We start from the raw sequence: 24,622 nt of genomic DNA, 5'->3' as shown, positions 1-24,622 counted from the left end.
ACTGGCACTCCCCTAATGGAAGAACCAGGATTGGGTTATTATTAAGGGAATTGTTTACGTCAATCTCCAGTGAGTATATGCAACTGATCAGTCGATTGTAACTAGAATATTGCCAACTGTTGTCTGATTTGTTCACTTTTAATTTCTGTGTCACCTTCCGCTTACCCAGTCTTTCCCAACTTCTTATCCTCATGCACTTAAAACTTGTTGGAGTCATTATTGAGTCGCCTTTATTGTGTGTGGCATTCCTGGCACTTGTTTACACTTCTATCACCAGGTGGCACAGCACTATTGTTTTGGTTGATGCAAGACAATAATTCCATGTCCTCTGGAATTGTAGTTCTGTCCATAATAGGAGATCAGGAGATAACTTGTCAGTGCTTGCTTCCTTCTGTGTGACCTGGACAGGGCTGTGGGTTTTTTAAGCTCCTGAGATATTGCTGTCCAGTGGCAGTTATAATTTGACTTGATCCAGGAGAACTGTATCTTGTTTTAACTCCCTGTAGATTTTCCTGATTTTGACCATGCTCATTTTTGACTACTCTCCTACCTTGTGATTTTGTCCCTGTACTGACCTCCTGGGTCTGACCCAGCTACCCTGGTCTTGCAATCTATTCCTGTCCCGTCTGTCTGCCTGCACTGGAATTAATGTCTATGACTGTGACAGGAGGATGAAAGTCAAGCAGGTAGACAAGGGCGGGAATAGATAGAAAGACCCAACCCCGATATTCCCTTCTTGTTTCACCAGTCAATGAAATAGCTGTAACTTTACTTGCCTGTATTTCAGAAAGCATACATCCAATCTCTGAACAAAAGGTATGTTTAGGTTCACCAACCTAGCACCAGTATAGCACTGGCTTTACTTTATATATGAAAATCCTGCTGGTGGGTTCCCTTTAACTCATTCTTCAGCCTGTAATCTGCAGTGGAGCAAAGTACTTATAAAAGCCAAATGGTACAACATTTTTAATGAAACCCAAAGGCAAAAATTATTTTTACCCTAAAATACATGAATTTAAAAAAACAAATTCTCAAAGGTAACTAAGTTCTTTAAACTACTTACATGTTCTTGATAATAATAAAAAATAGCAAAATAAATGTGTTTAAAATTGATCGGTAGGCATCCAGTGTTTGCCTATTTTAAACAACACCATTATGTACAGCCTACAAGATTAAAGAGAAGAACACACAATTTATGAGTAATACACGATTTCTTCATACATTATTATGGATTATCCTTCTCGAATAAAAATCATTGCTTCCACTGTGCCAATAAATATAAACACCCATCGGACGTTCTTATACCAATGACCTTTAATCTAGTCTTTTCATTATCACTCAATTCACTGTGGCAATTAACCAAGGAATTATATATTAACAAAATATGCTCTGAAAGCAAAGACTAATCTCAGGGCTGTTCCGAAAAATAATGCGCCTTGAATAAATAAGGCTGAATAAAGGATTTCTTCACAAAGCACACGTTGCGGATTTCAATTGTATTAAGCTTGTGCTAGAACACATTCAACTTTTTCTAAAGCTTGTTAAATGCCCATAATATGCATAAAACATAAAAGTGTTGGAGATAATGCCTACATTCATTAATGAGTTCATTATATTAGCCAACGTCCTATTCATAAGGTAGATTATATCCCCATAGTTGCTGGAATTTTATCTTACATCTTAACTAATTACTGTTTTGTACATTTTTAACATGAAATATTCTTTTCTTCTTTCATTCTGTAAAACTCTGGTTCTGTCTGATCCAGTCGTCATTTGGGATCCATGACTACAATGACTTGTTAATGTGTCATTATAATGATAATCACTGGTAATGATGCCTCCATGAAGTGCAAACAAATGAATTTATTTTAATTGACTTTTCATTAGCAATCTTGAAAGGAAAGCATGGCAGTGCTGATACAAGTTGTGTCCCTGGTACTTTAGCTGAATTCTAGAGCCGTTAATTAATGTTCTTCTAGAACACGTCCAGTTTTACACTTGTACATGTTGAACAAGATATAGTACAATGCTTAAGATTCGCTTTGATTGCTTTAATGCGGTTATAATCATATATTGAAGGTATTAGGATAATCAGGATTTTTCAGACTTTGCTATGTATATGGTTCCTAATTTAGTAGTAATGAATAATAACAGTTATTTAGAGGTGTTTACTCCACAGTTGTTATATATTTTACCATTATGACTGTTGAAATAATTGTTTTTCCTGCATATGGCCAGGAGTCCTTAGGCAACATGCACGCTGCAGTTTTGTTGTTACAAAAAAACTGAACCTTTGGCACATCAAAATTGCACCAAAAACTGCACCTTGTCCCAGAGAGCTTGGAAATGTAAAAACAAAATAATAAACGCTTGTAATAATGCTGCGTTTTTTGGTGCGTTTTTGCCAAATCTGATTTTGATGTGTTTTTTTGTGAAAAATAGAAATGGACAGACCGGACTTTAAAGTCTGACCCCCAAGGGTTCAAAGGCCCCCTATTGCCAGGAGAGAGAGCATGCTATACTTACCAAGCCTCCTGCCATGGCTGTTATCTGCTCCTGCAGCCAATCATCCTTCTTTCGAGGCTGTTCATTAGGCTCATGCATGTTCACTGCTTCCACCGCCTTCAGGCACCTGGGATTAGTTGCAGTCGGACAGCACCTCAGACTATCTGACGCTTCCAATCACAGACCCGTTCTGCGGGTCTATAGCATACAGTAAAAATAAATTTAAAAAAGCTTAGGTTCCCCCCTTATTATGATACCCAGCACAGATAAAGCATATGGCTACAGGCTGTAGCCCTCAGCCGTGAACTTATTTTGGCTGTGTATCAAATTAAATAATTAAAAAACTAATTTATGACAAAAAAAAGGATAGATAACTAGCTAAACCAAAACAAAATCTCTAAAACAAATACTTTATTCAAATATAGGTAAAATATAGGTAATAAAACCATGAAGAACAATGTGGAACATAAAAAGCTACAAGGTCAAGGCCAGACAAGTGATGTGTTAAAGTGATTGTACACAGTAGGTTATAGTGAGATATAGCCGGGTGTATAGCCCTGTGAGCCTAAAGATAATGTACAGGCCACGCCTAGCAGAAATGAATGACAGGATTAAAGGCTAGGTTGCCCCTGTGTTAACCCTGCCTAACCGCTGAGGTGAATGCACCCTAAATTTTTGGCGCCTCGCTCAATGTCGGCTAACCCTGGTAAATCCCTATTCATAACCTCTAGCCATTCTAAATGGCATCCATCACCACAACCATAAAGTGCAAAATATGCTAAAGAACAGTCTCAGGTCTCAGGTTACACATATAGGAGTGCACTAAATATGGACAGAATTTATCAAAAAAATAATTGATATTATAACTCCAACATAAATACGTTATGTGGCCTATAGCCAAATACTTCAGGTAGCACAGTAGTATATAACTACTTTGATAACAAGCAAAACAGTCTCATATATATGAGGCCTATACAAAATATGGCCCCAGCCAAATATGAAATTACTTATCTGCTCAGGTTAAGTCATGAAAGATCCCAGAGCATTTCCCCTCTTTTCCTTTTGGGGTTCATCAGGGGATGTTAGACTTTCAGTATGTCCCAGAAAGTTAGGCCATCTTACTCTTTGCTCACTGTCCTAATACTGGCAGGAGATTGCCCATTATTAAATCACCACTGTCGCGGGCGGGGAGGGCGCCGCCGCTGCTGCGCTTTCGCTAACGCTCGGGTCCGGCGCTGCTGCGGCTGCTGCTCGGTGGCTCGAGCGGTGGGCCGGATCCGGGGACTCGAGCGGCGCTCCTCGCCCGTGAGTGAAAGGGGTGGTTGGTTTGGGGGATTTAGTCCGTGACGCCACCCATGGGTAGTGGTGAAGATGGGCACCACCGCTGCTTGTGACGGGGATTCCGGGAGCGATAGTAGGGAGCAGCTGGGATGTTGTTTTCCCCCTCCGTGGGTAGGGGTCGGTGGTCCCGGGGCCCGATGATGTGACGGGGAGGCAGGGTTGGTGAGGTGCAGGGTTGCAGGGACAGTGCAGCGTGGTGCCGGATGGCACGGTTGTACTCACTCAGTAAGAAACGTACAAAGTCCTCGGTAAACCAAACGGCTGGATGGACGGGTCCCGCAGCCAGCTGCTGTGTCTCTCCCCGGACAGGTGATGGCGGCTGTCTTTCCCTGCACCTTGATGTTCTCGTTTGACTACTATGGATCCCCAACGGTAGTCCGCTCCCCGGTGTATGGGTACCGGAGAAGCCCGTTTGCCCGCAGGCGCTGGCCCTTGGGTCTCTAGCCTTAGGCGGTAGCTGTATACCCTCACGGTGTGGGCGGTTGCCTTCAATCGGGACTTTTGCTGTTAGGAAACCCCTGGGGTTCCGGTCTCATTAAGATTTGACTATTGTCGGCGGCTCCAAGCCTGGTTGGGGTCCGATGGTCCTGCCTGTGTGTGTTGGCTTCACTTCGCTCCCCGGTCGGTACCGGCGGGCCAACGTCCGACCCCGGTCCTACGGTTCCGCGTTGCTTCACCACTCCTGCAGACAGCCACCACCGTCTGCCAAACTTGCTGTCAGTGCCTGGGCCACAAACCCAGACACCCAAGTGTTTACTCCTCTCACTTCCACCTCCTGGACTAAACTGTCAGTTTTCCCGCCTCCAGGCCTGTTAACTCATCGGTGGGTGGGGCCAACTGCTTGGCTTCGCCCCACCTGGTGTGGACATCAGACACTGGAGGGAGGCAACAAGGGTTTTGTGTTTGGCTGGTGTCCCTGTCTAATGGGGGTGGGGGTGTTTGTGTGTTATCTGTGACGACCTGGCTAGGCCAGGGCGCCACACAACCATCGTCCTTCAAATGCAGGAGACTTCAGAGAAGCCACTGCATCCCGCTGCAGGATACTAAGGTGTGTGTTGGTTTTGTTTCAGTTTAGTATATTCAATGAAGGTAATGAGCGGCCTGGGAAGTGAATGAGAGGTCATTATATGAAGACTGGCATCCGGCCACATACCAGGGATCAATCCCCTGCCGACCCTGACTAGTGAGAAACACAGGGACAAAGTGCAAGAAGAAGAATGTGCTGCAGTTTGTCAAAAGTTTGTGAAATGTAAACTGCAGACAAAACAAAAAATACAATGTGCTCGCAGCAAATCTGAATTATCATAGACTTTGCGGAGAAGTCAAAAGTGAGAACTTTCTGACATCAAACTGCACCTAAAAATGCTGCAAAAATGCAACAAAAAATGCAGTGTTCTACATTCGGGTGTCCGTCTGCAGAAAACGTATATGTGCAAAAATGGCACAAAACAGAGCACACGCTAACGCAATGTGCTCCATTTCAGTGAATGGCCCTGCCGGCGCATGCGTCCGTAGCACGCTTTGCAGAGTAGGGGAGGGGCAGTTCGGACGGATGCCCAGACGAGACCTGTGAACGTAAGGCAAAACGCAATGTGAAAGGAGCCTAAGGCAACTTCTAACATCACTCCTCGCCCAGTTCTAGTTATGTTCCAGTCTAGATTTTTGCGAAGTACTTCCTGTATTGTCCCCTGCATTTTTTTGACCTGGCTTGCCTAATTGTTTATTCTGTCCTCTCCGTTTCTGGCTCCGGCTACGTATATTAAATATGTGCTGGCTACATACACCTTTTGCCTTCATCTGCAATATGCTCACCTCACTACACAACTGCAGCTTGGGCAGCTGAGGCAGACTAGACCACAGGTGCAGGCAAGTATGCAAACAGATTAGGGACAAAGAGTGGTACCAAAGAACAGACAGCACAGGTCCAGGGCAACAGGCAGGACTGACACAGCAAAGCAGAACTGGTTGTATGCAGCACTGGTGCTGTCAGCTGGAAGACCAGAGCAGACAGGCAGGACAGACACACAGCTAGGATCAAATACTAATGTAATTATTTGGCCCCTTCCAAAAGGGAAGGGAGCCTTAAGTACCTGGTGCCTCCCAATAATAGGTTTGGGACACCATAGCAAGGTGCTCATGCTTCCTCTTAAAGGGACATTAATAGCGTGCATGTCCCTTAGGATGGAGACCAGGAAACCATGCGGTATATGCAAGGCCTAGGGCATAGGTGGGAGGTGAAGACAGGCACACACATTGTGGGCATGGAGGGGAGCGAGCCAAGGATCACTCAGCACAAGGATGGCTGTGCGGATGTGCAGAGAACCACGTGACAGGTGGATGGCAATGCAGGTGAGCAAAGACCACGCAGCACGGGGATGGCCGAGGAGGGTAGAGTGCGAAAAATATGTCGCTAGGATGCCACAGAGCACTGATGCAAATATGGAAGTCGACACTACATTTCTCCCATCACTTTCCTTTCCTGTTTGTGATTCCTAGCCTGCTAGTTCCTAATTTAAACATTCCTCCTCTGTCTGGCACACACATGAGTGTGGACCACCAGGTACCACTTTAGGGCAGTCCCTGTTGCTGCATAAGCTGTCCCCTAGAGATAGGAACAGGTAAGGGAGGACAAGCAGGAGGGTGATGGATCAGCATGTGACAGTCGGTACATGTGATTGACTGGATGGTTTTGGAGCTGGAGCCAGGCAGGACGACTTTAAGTTCACATATAAGTAGGATTGGTTCAGGAACAGGCACCAGACAATGTACTAGTTGGTGCAGAAAGTAACTAGAAACTAAAGTTGCCCTGATACCTCCCTCTACTTTAAATAGCCAGTGTCTCCCAGCCATAGAATAGTGAATTTTCCATAGTGTGTGCACTGCTCTTTAAGAAGCATAGTGTCATAATCACATTGCCTGGAGATCTGGTCAACATAAGCAGACCCTGGGAACTTGGAGTCACAGCGGCAGCCGGGACAGCAGTAGCACATGTGTGGCCGTGGTGGTGCGAACCTACTCCTTCAGTGTATGCACATGCAGCATTCAGTAGTAAATGCTGCATGTGCATGCTTGTGTCGCAGGCGGGGAGGAGGGTGTCAGCACTGCGTTCACCCCTCTGCTCGGGCCCGGCTGCTGCTGCTCAGTGGTGGCTCGAGCGGTGGGCCGGATCCCGGGGGTTCTCGAGCGGCGCTCCTCGCCCATGAGTGAAAGGGGATTGGGTTGTTGGGATATTGTCTATTGTCCGTGACGCCACCCACGGTTGTGGTGATTTGTTAGCACCACCGCTGCTCGGTGTGGGGATCCCGGGAATGATGGTGTGAAGCAGCAAGTTGTTGTGTTGCCCCTCCGTGGGTAAGGGTTGGTGATCCCGGGGCCCAGTGATGAGGTGTGAGATGCAGGCTTGGTGGGCGCAGGGATGCGGGGGCAGCACTGTGCCTTGCGGCACTGTAGTACTCACTCAGCCTGAGACGTTGACACAGTTCTCGGTAAAACACACGGCTGGAAAGACGGTTCCCACGGACGGCTGCACTTGCTTTCCCCAGTAGGTGACGGTGATGTCCCTTTTCCTGCACCTAATGTTGTTGATGGTCTCGATGGGTTCCCACCGGTAACCCGCTCCCCGGCTTCAAGCTGGACCGGAGGAGCTCTACTCTTTGCCCGCAGGCGCTGGCCCTTAGAAACTGGTGCCTTGGCGGTGGCGGTGTCTCTACTGTAATGGTTGGGCTGTTGCCTTCAATCGGGACTTGGTTGTTGGGGGATCGACGTCCCCTTCACTGACGGATTTGGCAAATTATGGCGACTCCTAGCCTTGCCGGGGTCCGAGAGGCCCCTGCCCTGGTGCTGACTGTCCTTTGTACACTGCTCCAGACCGCCGGGCCACCACCCGTCCGCGGTCCTTCCAGGAACTGCCAAACGGTCACCCCTCCGGACAATCACCGCCGTTGCTGACCTTGCTGACTCTGTCCTGCACACAGCCGGACCAACTTCAGGCTTTCCACACTCTGTCTTTCCTGTCACCACTCTTGCTGTCCTCCTTTACCACTTTACTTCCTTCACTTCCACTTCCTTAACTCAACTGCACTGTTTACTCAAGCTCTCCCTGAGCTAAACTTCCACTCCTTCCACTTCCTCCTCCAAACTCTGTCTTTTCTTAACTGCCTGGTTTCTCCCGCCTCCAGGGCTGTGAACTCCTCAGTGGGCGGAGCCAACCGCCTGGCCCACCCCCTGGTGTGAACATCAGCCCCTGGAGGAAGGCAACAAGGATTTTGGGTTAGCTTTGGTGTTCCTAACTGGGGTGTAGGGTGTGGTGGTGTGATGACCTGTGACCCCTGGCTTGCCCAGGGCGTCACACTTGCAGTGCACATTGGGGTTTAAAGGGCTAGCAGCCGGCAAGACCTGGCTGCTAACATAGCAACCTGGTCCCTGGAAATCTGTCACATGTGGCCTGTGAGCCAGAGGTTTTCCACCCTTGTATTAAAGGGTATCGGTCATGTGAAAAAAGGCTATTGACCTCTAGATTTTCAATTAGTCTGCAGGTTAATAATGTTCTGAGCATGTGTCAGCATTCAGAGCCCCATTGCCGAGAAGAAATTAACCTTATTCATCCTGGCTGCATTCGGTTTAAAAGTCATAAGGGTAATGCCATTGATTAGTCAATGGGGTGACAGTTTACCCTGATGAGTCTTCCCACTCACCATGTTATCAGGCCCCTGTGGGTATGATTACATGATTTGCAAAAGGCGGTATCATCCCTGTCCCTCTGCAGTCTTCTGCATTCAAGCAACGTTCTTTCCCACACATCAAGGTGTACGCTTCCCAGCTTCGGAGGCACACTGCCATGCCTGGAAGCCAAGAAGAAGCCAGACATCAATAGTGGAGGCAAAGGTCAAGCATCTTCGTTGCTTCCAGACTTGTGCTGTGGACCTCTGAAGCCAGGAAGAGTATACCAGGCTTAAGAGGTGCAATGACGTGTAGAAAACAAAGTTGAACGCATGCTCAAGATTTTCAGAGAGCTGGATATGTTGCCGGTTTTTGCTTATCATGTTATCATGCCCTAATATGCTAAGTGGGACAACTTGTCTAGGGAAACAAACACCTCAACAATGAGTCATAAGATTATTTGCATATTAAAAAGACTGTAAAAATATTTTTTAATGATCTATTAATGTGTCAAACAGTATAAATGGCTTTTTAGGCAGAGTAATTGTAAAGGAATATACAAATTCTGGTAGTTTGGAAGGCATGGGGGACTATTAAAGGGAACCTGTCAGCTGATACATGCTGCCCAAACATGCAGCCAAGTTTCCGCTCTGAAATGCTGCAGTGTAGTACAGGGCACTAGTCTTACAGATGGTTCCTCGGAGGCTTCTCCCCACCCACTGCCCGGGACTGACAGGTCTCTGCCTATACTGCTACATAGGCAAAGATCTGTCAGTCACTGTCACCTGGCGGGGACTCGCCTGTATGACTAGTGTGCAGCGCTGCTTGGTTCAAGGAGGCTATTAAAACAGCTGCATTACATGCTAACCAAGCTGTATTTTCCCCCATAATATATCAATTTGTATATTTTCCGCTTTATTGTACGTTTTGTGAAACTGTAGAAGTCAAATAGAACAAAATGAAAAAATACATTTTTATTATGATAAATGTATAATAACATTCACTGTAAAAATGGAAAATGTCAGTCGCATTGCCCTGAACTATAGTATGCTCTTGACAATCAATGACATCTTCATTTCTGATACATTTTTAATACAATCAGTACTGAAAAGTATTATACAAAAGTACAGTAGTTATTATAACTTTATGTAAGTGCATGGAAAATGATAAAGGACCAGACAGTCATCCTGCGTGCCATAGCCTTATGCCCTTTGAGATAAAAACACTTTAAAGACAAGCCACACAGTAGCAGCGGACAGGAATTACTTTGCTAAGCTAGAAGGCCATTGTTTGAGTGTGGATAGCCGATAATGTTACATTGTTGGTACCATTCATTGCAATAATCCCAAAATATATCTATGTTGGTTAATAAGTTTGTGCCAAGAATGGATAGGTGATGATTCCTTGCAGGACCGACCGCTGGAATCTCCACCAATTTTGAGAACAGGGCTTCTCAATGGGAATGCTATAGACAGCAGAGCATTGATCTGTTATATAACAGATGCCAAAAGAAGAAAAAAGAACACATTGGCTAAAGTGGGTTCACTCTTGTTACTGTTATGAAAAAAACACCACAGTTGCCTGTAAACTATTCCCTGTACAACAAACCTATAATATGTATATTGATATTGCAGGCTATATGGGAGATAATGTCTGGCCTATTGGAAATTACCGTATTTTTCGGATTATAAGACGCACTTCTCCTCCCAAAACTTTGGGAGGAAAATGAGGGGTGCTTCTTAAAAACCTAATGTAGCTTACCGGGGGGTTGTGCAGAGGGGTCAAAGGAGGCAGGGAGATGCTCCGAGCAGTGCACTGTGCTGATGGCACTGCTGGTCTGTGCGACGCTGTTCTAGATCGGGCTGCGCTGCTCTGTTCTGTTTGGATCCGCTCCGTTCTGCTCTGTGCACGGCTGCGCCGTCCTGCTCGGTTGGTCTGTGCACGGCTGCTCCATCCTGCTCAGCTGCTCTGTGCACGGCTGCTCTGTTCTGCTCGACTGCTCTGTGCACGGCTGTTCCGTCCTGCTCGGTTGCTCTGTGCACGGTTGCTCTGTCCTGCTCGGCTGCTCTGTTCATGGCTGCTCCATTCTGCTAAGCGCTTGGCTGCTCCATCACCAGTCCTGCACAGAGCAGAGCGACACTGGCCCCGCACAGAGCAGAGCAACACCGGCCCCACACAAAGCAGAGCGACATCAGCCTTGCACAGAGCAGAGCGACACCGGTCTTGCACAGAGAAGAGCGATACCGGCCTTGCACAGAGCAGAGCAACACTGGCCCCGCACAGAGCAGAGCGGCATCACCGGCCCCACACAGAGCAGAGTGACCCCGGCCCCGCAAAGAGCAGAGCGGCGTCTTCGGCCCTGCACAGAGCAGCACCCGCATCTCCGGCCCCGCACAGAGCAGAGCGACACTGGCCCCCGCACATAGCAGCACCCGCAGTGAGTATCTGGGCCCCCCTCAATACTACTTGCAGTACTCCAGTACTGCTCCTGCCTCCTGTGACCCCCGCTCCTCTGCAGGCCCCCCTCCCTAGTAAGACACCACCAGATTATAAACGGACCCCATAATTTTTTTTTTACCTTTTTTTTTCCCTACAAATTTGGGGTGTGTCTTATAAAACGAAAAGTACGGTATATGAATATTAGAAGGATACATTATTCTTTATATCACATACTTCATCTGCTCCCAACTTTTTTTTTTTAAAGAATAAGGGACAGTTCCTAGTCAACATCACATGGGCTCTCTGCTTTCTGCTAACATTTCTGAAATACCATACAGTTAAGTTTAATACATATGATACCATAAAAAGTGCACTGCTTAACAAAAAGAGAAAAAACATATTTCAATCCATCAATGATTGTCTCTAGTAACATAGCTTTCAAACTAAGTGCTTCTGCAAGAAGAAAATAGTATTTTGCAGCACCTGTTATCCTTTTATAATATCCGGGAAACTTGCTTCATGGCTAGGGATGAGCAAGCCCGAACTGTAAAGTTTGGGGTTTGTACCGAACACAGGGTGTTTGGGTATTAGACTTGAACATGGACTTTAAAAAAGTACTGTTCATATGTTATTAAAGTTTGTTGAAAGGCTACAGCACAACCAATCAACAAGCTTTATTGCATGCAGAAGTTACCTGTACGCTGCTGTGGAGGATAAAGAAAAAAAGAGACGTGGCCTACCACCTGTTTTTGATCACCAGCACAAGTAAAGCAGACAACTGATGGGCTGCAACCTTCATCTGTCAGCTTTACCTATCCTGGTGATCAAAAATAGAGGAAATCCCATGCTGATAAGAAAAAAAATAGATTTAAATAAATAATAAAATAAAAAAAAACATATGTTATCTGCCCTACTTTTGATAACCAGCCATGTGACATGATAATGAAACTAGACCTGCTTGAATTTGGAGGTATCACCAGCCCCTTGCATTGTTGTGGTGGTGCATCCTCACAGTTCTAAACACTTGTTGTAGATCATGTAGCTCATCTATGACATGCTATGCATCAGTCTTTTGAGCCCAGTTCTGTGGAGGAGGCCAATTCTGCACAGGGGCTAACTAATGAAATTCACAGCAGTCAATACCCGCAAAATACTAATTTTCGTGAAAATTGAGGATGATGGTAAATAAAATATTAACGGTTACAAATATGCAAATCATTTGAAATTTAAATTCCCCAGCTTCCCCAAAATTTTCCAACAAGTTTGATTATGACAAATTGATTTTCAGCAAATTGAAATTAATGTAACACTTCCAATTAATTTGAAATATATATGTATGATACTTTGAGGTCTCTAACAGCTTTTAAGCTCTTACATTCAAACACATTTTTAGTAATGTTAAAGTGATTCTAACATACAGTATATGGCTATGAGTAAATGAATGGTGACCACTAGCCTGTTCTTCACAAACTAATCTTCACTACTGCTGTTCTACAACTTATTTTATGGCCTTTTCTACCTATCGGTATGGCTATGGCGTGTGCTGTGATGTTCTTTCCCTTTCTAGATTCACCATAAATATTTTATGAACATAAACACTCACACTTTGGGTTACAAAAAAGGGGAAGACCTTATCCAGGGAGAAGATGCGCCCCCCATCTGGTCCCTCTACAGATTGGAAAGACTCTAGTCACACAACTAACAACACCACCCAACTCCCTAAAAGGCAATCCAGGAGTTTCTTGTATCTCCTGAAGGACCAGAGGCTGTAACATACTGGCAACAAGAGGAGAGGAAGGAATGTAGGAAGAAAATAAACCCAGAGTAAAGGAACTAAAACACATTCATATAATGTAAAAGAAGTAGGTGATGGAAAGGAAAACAAACCAATCCACAGTAAGAACTCGACTGGTGTTTACCAAAGGTAAATCCTTAAGCTGATGGGCTTAAAATCCTAGACAAAAGTCCACCTAGAGGTATTGGAAGTGAAATGTGAACATATATAGCCTAACCCAGAATGTTATAGTGCAGATCAAAATGGGAAAATGAGAAATACCTGGAGGAAACGAAGAAGTGAAAACAAAGATAATATGAATTATCAGCCTTTGGAGAGGGAAGAAGAGGCAACTGATAAACAGAGAGAGGAACCAACCATACAACAACAGGTCATATAACTGCTATATATTCTACTTCAGCTTTCATACAGGTTTACATAAAGCTGCAGAGCAACATGGGAACGTCAATCCAGCCATGTGCCTCTTCTCTGGCTGAAGTAATCTTCCACAATGGGTAAATTGGTGGAAAGTTTAAAGAAAGTTTTTGATGTACAGAAGTATGTGACTATCTCATGTATGTGTAGGAGTACTATACATAAGACTGACAGGTAAGGAAAGAAGACAAAGCACAGATCAAGATATTAATTATATACTCACTTGCACATGGGAAACCAAATAGCTTAAAATGAGTTTTACACTGGTGGACAGCCACAGTTTAACTATTCAGCAATCTATATGAAATATAAAGTGCCTACTCACCTACTGCCTACTCACCTACCGCAACTCAAGCAATATTAGTGCTGCTGTTTTTGAAGAATAATGTGACTTATTGTGTCACATGCCAGCTGCACCCAAAGAAACAGCTGCCTCTCATCAATATTCCATCAGGGATGAAGTCCACTTTGATGTATTAGTGTAGGCTGCAGCTGATAAATAGCCGCTCACCGTCCGCAGTCTGAACATGACACAACAATTCACATTACTCTCTGGGAACAGCGGCAATATCATTGTTAGAGCGGCACGGAGGTGAGTATATGCTATATATTTTTATTTTATTTGGGGTCTTGAATTCATTAAAAGGGATTTGACCAGTAGCGAATAATTCCTTTAATACGTTGCTGCAATGATCCATAGTAAAATGACTGCTGCAATCTCCTAATTTATGGTAGGATGAGTAGCTCTTGAACAAGAATGGCTGATAGGCTGAATATCTTACACACACTGGGACATTGCTGAGTTAGCCTCCAGTTCCTCCTTTATTATTTAATTTTGCTACTTGAAATTCTTAAATGACAGTATATACCCAATTCCTTGGATAATGGGGCATGTCACTATGTAGGCTGACATTGCTTAATCAGTGCTTGTAATTTTAAGCATTTCTAGTTGTTAGCTTCCAGGGCTAGTAACAAAGCAATGCCCTATGCAAGAGTCTAGGAAAAAAATGCTCCATCATTGCCATTGTAGGAGGCATTACCAAAGCAGATAAGTCAGAATTCACTAAATGTGCAGAACACAGGCTGGAAATTATATATGTGACAAGTTGTCACTAGTGATGAGTGAGCACTACCATGCTCTGGTGCTCAGTACTAGTGATGAGTGAGCACTACCATGCTTGGGTTCTCATTACTAGTGATGAGTGAGCACTACCATGCTCGGCTGCTCGGTACTAGTGATGAGTGAGCACTACCATGCTCATGTGCTCAGTACTAGGGATGAGTGAGCACTACTATGCTCGTGTGCTTGGTACTAGTGGTGAGTGAGCACTACCATGCTCGGGTGCTCAATACTAGTGATGAGTGAGCACTACCATGCTTGGGTGCTCAGTACTAGTTATGAGTGAGCACTACAATGCTCGGGGTCTCGGTACTAGTGATGAGTGAGCACTACCATGCTCGTGTGCTCGGTACTAGTGATGAGTGAGCACTACCATGCTTGGGTGTTTAGTACTAGTTATGAATGAGCACTACAATGCTCAGGGTCTCGGTACTAGTGATGAGTGAGTACTACCATGCTCGGGTGCTCAGTACTAGTGATGAGTGAGTGCTACCATGCTTGGGTGCTCAGTACTAGTTATGAGTGAGCACTAGAATGCTCGGAGTCTCAGTACTAGTGATGAGTGAGAACTACCATGCTTGGGTGCTCAGTACTAGTGATGAGTGAGCACTACCATACTTGGGTACTCAGTACTAGTGATGAGTGGGCACTACCATACTTGGGTGCTTAGTACTAGTGATGAGTGAGCACCACCATGCTCGGGTGCTCGGTGCTCGCAACGAGCAGTCGGATGCTTGGACGGGCTGAACTCGTGCAGAGTATTAAGGAAGTCAATGGGGGACTGAAGCATTTTTCTGGAGAATGGTAGGGTTTGCTCTTTACTAATTCTCATCCTTTAGTGACCTCCTCGGTCAATCAGGTGAACAGTTGGGATCACATACTTAAGATGTTCAAGTGTGTAAATGGTACACAAAAACACCTCTCCTTCTGGAGGGTGTTTTGTGAGTTCACCCACTAGTTGACCTAAGATGGCTTTACTGAAAGATGTCTTACAGATTTAGTGGTGCAGATAAGATGTCACTCTATGAAAGGGCTAAGTAGAGACCTATACTAAAAACCAATATGAGTATTTAATATCATGCTTATCAATTCTACAAGATTTACAGATCAAACATTACACATAAGAGGCTGAAGCCAATGGTATGGTGTATGAGGCAGCCTTACATGGGTGCCTGGCCACCCAGCTACCCTAACCATAAGTAACCCTGCTGTACAGAGCAGCTGCACAGGGGGATGCTTTTTGGATAGGGTTCTGGCACAGTGTTAGCGCAACATTTAACTTTTACTACTAGAGCAGATGTTTGAGAGCTGGAACAGAAACATGAATAATTAAAGATTTTTTTTTTCAACTCTAAATATAATCTGGTATTGACTGAACAAAAAGCAGAAATTGCAGAGTTGGGTTTGTGAAGTACAAAACAGCAGACTCTTTCCATTAGCACATTTACATCTAATTATCGGAGAGATATCATAGTGCAAAAAAGACAGTTAACAAACAGATGACAGTTAAATGACAAAGTCAGCCCTAGTACATCAGTATAATGTACAGTGCCTACAGCTACTGATATCAGATGGCTGCATGCCGGGACAGTAAAATCTGATCCCCCATCTGACAGGCAGAACAAGATTTGCTTTAAGCAACGCATGGACATTCAATTTTAAGTGAATTTAACCTTTCCAAACAACCGGCTTTAATAACACACTCCGCACACACTGCTGACTTACAATCCACAATAGAGGCCGCAAGTCGAGAGGACGGCTCCGTCTCCATACACTGCACACTGCAGATAGTCCGCTCTCTTGTTTACAGCAGCAGATGCAATAGCTGAAGCATAACTCACAGTCAGCCAGGTCAGACCTCCCAGCGTGACTAGCCTTTTAGATGTACTAATATTCTATATTTGTAAGCTGATAACATGATCTCTGGAAGCCCAAGTGCCAGGGCCTTGTGTATGATAAAATATCTGGAGCTTATAAATCAGCACGCCTGAAAGGTATGCGCCATCACTAAGGAAACGTCTACCAATGGGGAGATGCTGGAAATGGAAAAGAATAATAGAAATATACATTATAGAAGGAGAACCACCGACAGATGATGCCAACAACATTGATTGTCTTGTAACAATACTGTCTATAAAGGTTTGGGAGATACTAGGCAGCAAGTCTGGTTCACAAGAAGATCTTTATGAAACAGTAAAAATAAGCGCACATGAGAATTTAAGACCACTTCTGTAGTATGTACCTGCCATTTACAATGCAGCCGGTCGCCATCTTAAACGCTGAATAATGTGGTTCAGACAAGATTCCCAAGAGAAAATTCATTGTAATAAGGCAGATTGAGTCACTTTGAACTTCCCTCTGGCCTGTGGTTTGACAGTGTCCATCTTTCTCCTTGTCCTTTTAGGCATGCACAATAGTGTGGTTGTCATGGTTTTGCCTCCCCTGCCACCAGGCTAGGGGGTGGAGCTCTCTCCTGGGCCTCGTTTCCTGGAGCGTGGACGCTTTAAATGGGATCATCTCTGTAGAAGCGATGCTGGCTTCAAGCTAAGCTCTGCTCTGCTGTGATTGCTGGTCCCTGTAAGTGTTTGATCTTCATCCGTCTCCCCTGTGCATTCGCCCTCTGTCTGTGTTCCATCCCCTTATTCTCCGTCTGTTTCCCCGGACATTCCTTCGTTCCTTCCCTGCCCTCTTCTTGTCCTCTGCCTCTCCTACCTCCCCTCCTCGGTTTGCTCCCCCTGGTACTGACCTCGGCCTGACCCCAACCTTTCTCCTGCTCATCCTTCCGGTCTTCATCTGCTCCTCACCTCACGGCGTCCGACCTGGCCTGTCTTACCATCCTCCGCACACCTTATTGCATCTGCTCCCCTTACTGGTGCTGTAAGGTATTGCACCAGCACACTCTGTGCTTCAGCTCCCTGGCTGGTTCTGCACAGTACAGTTTCTATCCATCAGGGCTCCAGCTCTCTCTGCTGGTGTCTTGACAGTGGTCATTAACAGTTTTGTGCAGTTTTGAAAAGAAGGACATCACTGAACAGAGGCCAATCGGAGTTCGAAGTAACTCTGCTGTCTCACTATCGTGAATGGATCTGTCAGTGGTTTCACTAGAAACATGTATTTCAGAGATGTAGATGGAAGCCTCAATGGAAGTGCTCAGCATAGAGCACAGGATAAATGTCAGCTGATTCAAAAATGTTCTGAACCCCAATTGCCACTAATAGCATTCAACTCAACACACAAAAAACGTATCTCCACTCAGGTCTGTCATCTGTTAAATATAGGGGGCTTTCACGTTACTAGTAGCACAAAGGCTCTGCAAAAGTGCTTTCCACCACCCCCCCAAAAAAAAAAGAAAACCAGGAAAATCTGGGCTCCCGAATTCGAATGCTTTTAGCTTTTCTAAGCACCACAATGTGCCTAAACCACAGTGAACATCCACATGTTTGGAATTGTTGAAGGTATGACGCCTACATAATTTATGTGGTGTGTGTCTCTAGAAGCACAACTGGGCACAATCTGTGAGAAAGACAATGAACTGGTCGCTACAAGGGCTTCTTTGCAATTTTTAATTTTGCAACATTCACTGTGTTTGACTCCATGGGTGTTTTCCACAGACAAAATTGTGACTATACCCCTAGATGAAATCTCCGAGGGGTGTAACTTTCTAAATAGTCACTTGAGAGAGTTTCTGTTGTTCTGGCGCTTAGGGGCTCAGAAAATGGATTCCCCAAACTATTCTAGGAAAATCTGTGCTCCAAAAATCAAATGACGCTCTTTCCCTCTCAAGCGCCATGATGCGGCCAAACAGTACTGTACAGTCACATATGGGGTATTGACAAACTCTGCAGAAATTATGTAACACAACGTGGGTCTTTTTTGCCTATTCCCCTTGTTAAAATTGTAAATATGGAGTTAAAATAAAATTAGGTGGTAAAAATGCCATTTTTCTTTCTTTACCTCTCAATGGTATAAAATTCAGCTACACATTTGTGCTGTCAATGTACTCACTGCACCCATGATGAATTCATTGAGGTGTGAAGTTTGTAAAATGGGTTCACTTTCTGTCACATGGTGTTTGGCTCTAAACTCACTGAGTGTCATGGGGGTGTATGACACTGTTCACACTGTAGAGTCTGATACTCCTCACTATACCTCCTTTGGTGCTTCTGAGTTACACAGACAGGCTCGGGTGTTGACCAGCTGTGTTTTCATTATTGATTGGCCTTGCAAGATTTAATTTCCACTAGCCTGCTGGTTACCTTTTGGATCACATGTTGTGGGAGACCTATCACAGCCACTCCCCGCCTTTTTAAGATGGAGGAGCCTGTCTTTCCATGTCGACTATAGCTTTAGCCACACTGCTCCGTGTGCTGTTGTATCCCAGTCCTGTTGATGATTGTATTGCTTTGTGTGTGGAGTTGTTGTGGAGTTCTCTTGTTGTTTCCCCCCTGCTCTTATTTTCCTCCTTATTACTTGTTGTTCAATACCTCTTTGTGAGCGTGTTGAATGATTGAGTTTTGGTTTCACCTGTTTGTCCTTATCTATGGGCTCTACCACTTTTGTTCTGACCCTCCCCTTAGGTCCTCCCTCGCCGAACCCATCTATTAGATCAAGGCTGTCGAGGAGCAGGGCACGGAAGGCAGCCCAGATATCATCAACATTAGACGTATCTCTGAGGGTCAGATTAGAAGCCCCAGTTATTCCATCACACCCCATAATACTTGTGTGGGGCCTGCTTTTCTGGCATGTCAGGGGCTCTGCCAATGCAACATGGCACCCACAAACTATTCCAACTAAACCTGAACTCCAATATGATGCTCCTTCCCTTCTGAGCTTTGCACTGTCTCAAAAGTAGTTTTCGACCATGTATGGAGTGTTTGTGTAACAAATTCTTTGGTACAATTTCTCCTATTACCCTTTCAAAGCTACAATTGGTGGAAAAAAGGTAATTATAATTGTCACAGCCCAATGTTATAAAATTCAGTGAATCACCTAAAAGTTAAAATTGTCCATTACACTCCGAGATGGATTCCTTGAGACGTGAAGTTAACAGAATGGATTCACTTGAGGGGTTTATGCTGTTTTGGAATGTCAGGGGCTTTTCAAATGTGACATGCTGTCCGCAATCAATTCAGGGAAAAGGGATGCTTCAAAATTCAAATAGCACTTCTTCCTTTCCAAACCCTGCCGTGCACCAAAACAGTACTTTTCCTCCACATGTGGGGTATCAGTATAGTGAGGAGAAATTTTACAGCAAATTGCATAGTGTATTTTTTTCCTTTTACTCTTGTGAAAATACAAAGTTTGTGGCTAAAACACCATTTTGTGGGAATTTTTTTTTTTTTTACAGTATTTTCAAGGTTGAACGTTATAAAATTCTGTGAAGCATCTGAAAGTTCAAGGTGTTCCATAACGCACATCTAAATACATTTTTTGAGGGGTCTAGTTTAACCCCTTCACGACCATGGATGGATATATCCGTCAGGGAGCGTGTCCCGTTAAGCCCCGCCCCTGCCGCGGGCAGGCGGCGGCGGTCAGCACACGTATCAGCTGTTTTCAACAGCTGACATGTGTGCCTGCTAGCCGCGGGTGGAATCGCTTCCACTCGCGGCCATTAACCCCTTAAATCTTGCTGCCAAAGTCTGGCAGCAAGATCAAAATGCGCGCGGCCATGTTTTTTACTTACTGCCGCCCCCACCGGAAGTCACGTACGTGATCACGTGACTATCGGTGGTTGCCATCGCAGCACAGGGTCATGTGATGATGCCTGCAGCTATGATGTTTCACTTTTGTTTTCCCTCGACATTGAGCAGAGGGAAAAAGAAAGTGACTGTATCTGCTGTTTACAGCTGTATAGCTGTGATCAGCAGATAGATAATAGCGATCGGATTGCTGATCACTATAGCCCCCTAGGGGGACTAGTAAAATAAAAAAAAAAAAGTAAAAAGAAAAGTTTTAAAAACTAAAAAAAAATAAAAAAACCTAAAAGTTCAAATCACCCCCCTTTCCCCCCATTGAAAATTAAAGGGTTAAAAAATAAATAAATATACACATATTTGGTATCGCCGCGTTCAGAAATGCCCGATATATCAAAATATAAAATCAATTAATCTGATTGGTAAACGGCGTTGTGGCAAAAAAATTCCAAACGCCAAACACGTTTTTTGGTAGCCGCAAGTTTTACGCAAAATGCAATAACAGGCAATCAAAACGCAGCATCTGCGCAAAAATGCTACCATTAGAAACATCAGCTCGAGATGCAAAAAATAAGCCATCACTGAGCCATAGATCCCAAAAAATAAGAACACTACGTGTTTTGGAAAATTGCGCAAAACGTGCGCCACATTTATTGGACAAACTTGTGAATTTTTTTTAACCCCTTAGATACAAGTAAACCTATACATGTTTGGTGTCTACAAAATAACACCGACCTCAGGCATCATACCCATACATTAGTTTTACCATATACTGAACACCGTGAATAAAACATCCCAAAAACTATTGTGCCTTCACTCTTTTTTTGCAATTTTTCCACAGTTGGAATTTTTTTGCTGTTTTCCAGTACACCATATGGTAAAACTTATGGTTTCATTTAAAAGTACAACTTGTCCCGCAAAAAACAAGCCCTCATATGGCAAGATTGACGGAAAAATAAAAAAGTTACGGCTCTCGGAAGAAGGGGAGCAAAAAACAAAAACGCAAAAACGGAAAGTGCCCCGGGGCTGAAGGGGTTAACAAATGGGGTCACTCATAGGAGATTCCTGTGTTTAGACATCTCATAGGGCGCAAATGCGACATGGCGCCCAACATTGATTCCAGACCATTTTGCGTTCTAAAAGTTAAATGAAGCTCCTTCCTTTCCATGCCCACATATGAGGTATCGGTGCACTCAAAAGAAATTACACAACAAATTGTATGGTGCATTTTCTCCTGTTACTCTTGTGAATATTCTAAATTTAGAGCTAAAGTAACAATTTTGTTGGAAAAAAAATAATATTTTAATTCTTTCCTTCCACATTACTTTAGCATAATACTAAAGTTTAGCATCTTAAAGGGTGCATTTTTTAAAATGATGTCACTTTCGGATATTCTCTGTCACATGGGCCCCTCAAAATCACTTCAAATGTGATGTCGTCCCTAAAAAAATGGTTTTGTAAATTTTATTGGAAAAATGAGAAATTGATGAGAATCTGTTAACCTTTCTAACTTCCTAACAAAAAAATTGTTTTAAAATAGTGCTGATGTAAAGTAGACACGTGTGAAATGTTATTTATTAACTATTTTGTGTGACTAAACTCTCTGGTTTAAGAGCATAAAAATTCAAAGTATGAAAATTGCAAAATGTTCAATATTTTTGCCAAGTTTCGGATATTTTCACAAAAAAAAAAAAATATTGTCCTAGATTTACTACTGACATGAAGTACAATATATCCTGAAAAGCACTGTCAGAATCACTGAGATTCATTCAAGTATTCCAGAGTTAATGGCTCATAAATTGACACCGGTCAGAATTGCAAGATTTGGCCTGGTGAGGAAGGTGAAAAGAGGCTGGGGTGGTGAAGGAATCAATGCGCACAGGGGGGTGTAGAAATAAAAAATACATGAAGGGAGAGAAGAGAGCATCTGGTCCAGTGCTAAAAAATAGATACAATAGCACAATTGCTAAAAACTTTAATGTTGGCTAAAGTGACATTACATAAAGCTTGTTGGCCTTAATGCAAAGTTTTCAAAAGGGCGCCAACCAGATGTGGGATTCAGCCAGTTCTCTTTGGTGAACCAATTGTTAAAATTGCAGCAAGTTTGCTGAACCTGCAAGAAGCAGGGCCCGCTGGTTTCAACTTAAGGTACGTCTTTGGATGCACATTCAGTTGAAATATTTTGTGGTGCAGGAAACCCTTTCTGCACCGCAATAGTAAAAATAGCCACCAGCTTGTTGGAGGCCACCACTTGATGCCAATGTGTACATTGCCGACATCAGCTGCCGGCCTATCAGAGGCTGGTAGCTGACGTCAGTTTGCACATAACCGGCATCTGATGTTAGCGCGCATGTTGTCTTCGTATGATGTCACTGCCATACACAGACCCATCCGCGCACCAATGAAACAAGAAAAGGACACTACTGGACAATGGACAGATAAATAGAATATTTTTAAAATTTTATTTCAATATTTTATTCATATGGGGACCAGGATGGATGACATATGGTAACCATGACGGGTGATTATATTATTACCAGGATGGGGATTATATGAGTATCAGCATGAGGGATTATATAGTACAACAAGAAGTAAATGGCACTTCCTCTGTGCTGATGGTAATAGATGTAGGGGTGCGCTTCAGGTTCCAAGGCCTTTTGTCAATAGAAGAATACAAGGCACTCTCAAGATTGGCTGCAACGTGTGATTTATTTAATGTGAATAACAACAGAACGTTTTCGGTCCATAGACCTTCCTCACTAAGCACATTCATGAAGAGTTCAGCGTGGGTCATTAGCGCGGTGTCCACCGCCGCATGGCAGCCTCCATGCGGCGGTGGACACCGCGCTAATCACCCACGCTGAACTCATCACGAATGTGCTTACTGAGGAAGGTCTATGGACCGAAAACGTTCTGTTATGCACATTAAATAAATCATACGTTGCAGCCAATCTTGGGAGTGCCTTGTATTCTTCTTTCGAGGGATTATATAGTGACCAGGATGGATGGCATATGGCTTTATGGGAGATTATATGGTGATCAGGATGGATGACATATGGGGACCAACATGGGGAATTATGTAAATGGCAGGATGGGGTATTATATGAGAACCAGGATTTCAGATTACCTGATGGGTATCAGGATGGATGACATATGGGGATTAAGATGGGGGATTATATGGGCACCAGAATGGATGACATATTGGGATCAAGATGGAGGATTATATGGGACCAGTATGGATGACATATGGGGACAAAGATGGATGATTACATAAACAAGATGAGTAATTATATGGGAACCAGGATGGGCAATTATATGGGGATCAGAATTGATGACATATGGGGACAAGGATGAGGAATAATTTGGAGACCAGGATGAAGAATATTGGTGCTAAGCTTGGGGATTAAATGGGGGCCAGGATGGGGGACATATGGGGACCAAGATGGATGACATATGTGGACCATTGCATAAAGAGGTCAGAAAGGGGGACATTTCAAGAAGGGGCCAGGCATAGAGAACATTATTACAGGAAGGGGCCCAGGATAGAGGACATTATTACAGGAGGGAGCCAGGTCGGAAAAAATTATTACAGGATGGATGATATTATTATAAAAGAGGGCAAGGATGGAGGAAATTATTAATCCTCCCTATATATTACACAAATACATATTCACAAGATTTATTTCCTTTCATTGTTAATGTGATTTCACTGTTCCACTGTGATAATCTATTATACATTTTTAATATAAAAGAGTGAATGATGAATTGCATCACAACAGGAAATCAGGTAACGTTTAGTGACAGTGACACTTACTGACATAAGCAAAAAACAGTAAACTACCCCTGCCATCAAAATGCGCATTCTGGCTAAATTTTATATGGCTCCAAAGCTTGATTTCTCAGCATTAACACATCTCATTACTACAAAACACATATAATTTATGTTGTTCTATTACCTATAAAGCCGTATAGTTCAATTATGTAAATTATCCTGGCATGTTCCCTTTAAATTTAACAAGTCTTTACGTTTTCTTCACTTTTTGATATCTACATATAAAGAAACAGTTGGTTAAGTTGCTTTTTTTGTTAAATTTTCTCATATTTGTTCTATTCTATTTCTATATTCTATGGATATAACACATTTCTATTAGGGTATGTGCCCACAATCAGGACCAGCTGCGAACTGGACGTGGCGGGTCCTGACCTGTGCGGCTATGAGACTCCTCCACAGGAGACCATAACTGCTCGTGCACATGATCAGGGTTCGGGGGGCTGCGGTCTCTCACTGTGTTCTCCCTGCAAAGAACGTTTGCGACTCCGCAGTAAAGAATTGACATGCTTGCTGCTCAGAGAGCTGCACCGCAGATCAGTTTACACTGTGGGCAGTGCATGCACAGTGGGCATGGGATTTCTAGAAATCCCATCCATTGTGCTGGTATTGTACCTCGCAGCATTTTGGACACAGTTGAAACATGCTGGGTCCAAAATGCTATGAACACTGATTACGGGCCATGCAGCCTTATAGTCTAACTTAAGTTGTTTGTTTTTTGCAGACCAGTTGTCCACTGAAAAAAAAAGACACGTCTTTTTTATTATCCTAGTCTTTGATCAAAATTACCTATGCAAATCTATGGGTCAGTGAAAAACTTTGACAGC

At 43.8% G+C, this 24,622-nt stretch overlaps 1 protein-coding gene across 1 annotated transcript in view; it reads right to left on the bottom strand.

Moving 5' to 3' along the window:
• LRRC2 (leucine rich repeat containing 2) overlaps positions 1-16,126 on the bottom strand; it is a 694,508-nt gene extending 678,382 nt beyond the window's left edge. Inside the window, exon 1 of the mRNA XM_075318763.1 lies at positions 15,999-16,126. The gene's annotated coding sequence lies outside the window, so the exon portion shown is untranslated. The remainder of the gene's footprint in view (positions 1-15,998) is intronic.
• Positions 16,127-24,622: the final 8,496 nt, after the last annotated feature.

Source organism: Anomaloglossus baeobatrachus, chromosome 1, assembly GCF_048569485.1.
Source record: "Anomaloglossus baeobatrachus isolate aAnoBae1 chromosome 1, aAnoBae1.hap1, whole genome shotgun sequence".
In the NCBI taxonomy this organism is placed as follows: domain Eukaryota; kingdom Metazoa; phylum Chordata; class Amphibia; order Anura; family Aromobatidae; genus Anomaloglossus; species Anomaloglossus baeobatrachus.
The sequence above is the reverse complement of the archived record's forward strand: the minus strand, read 5'-3'. Positions and strand labels throughout refer to the sequence as shown.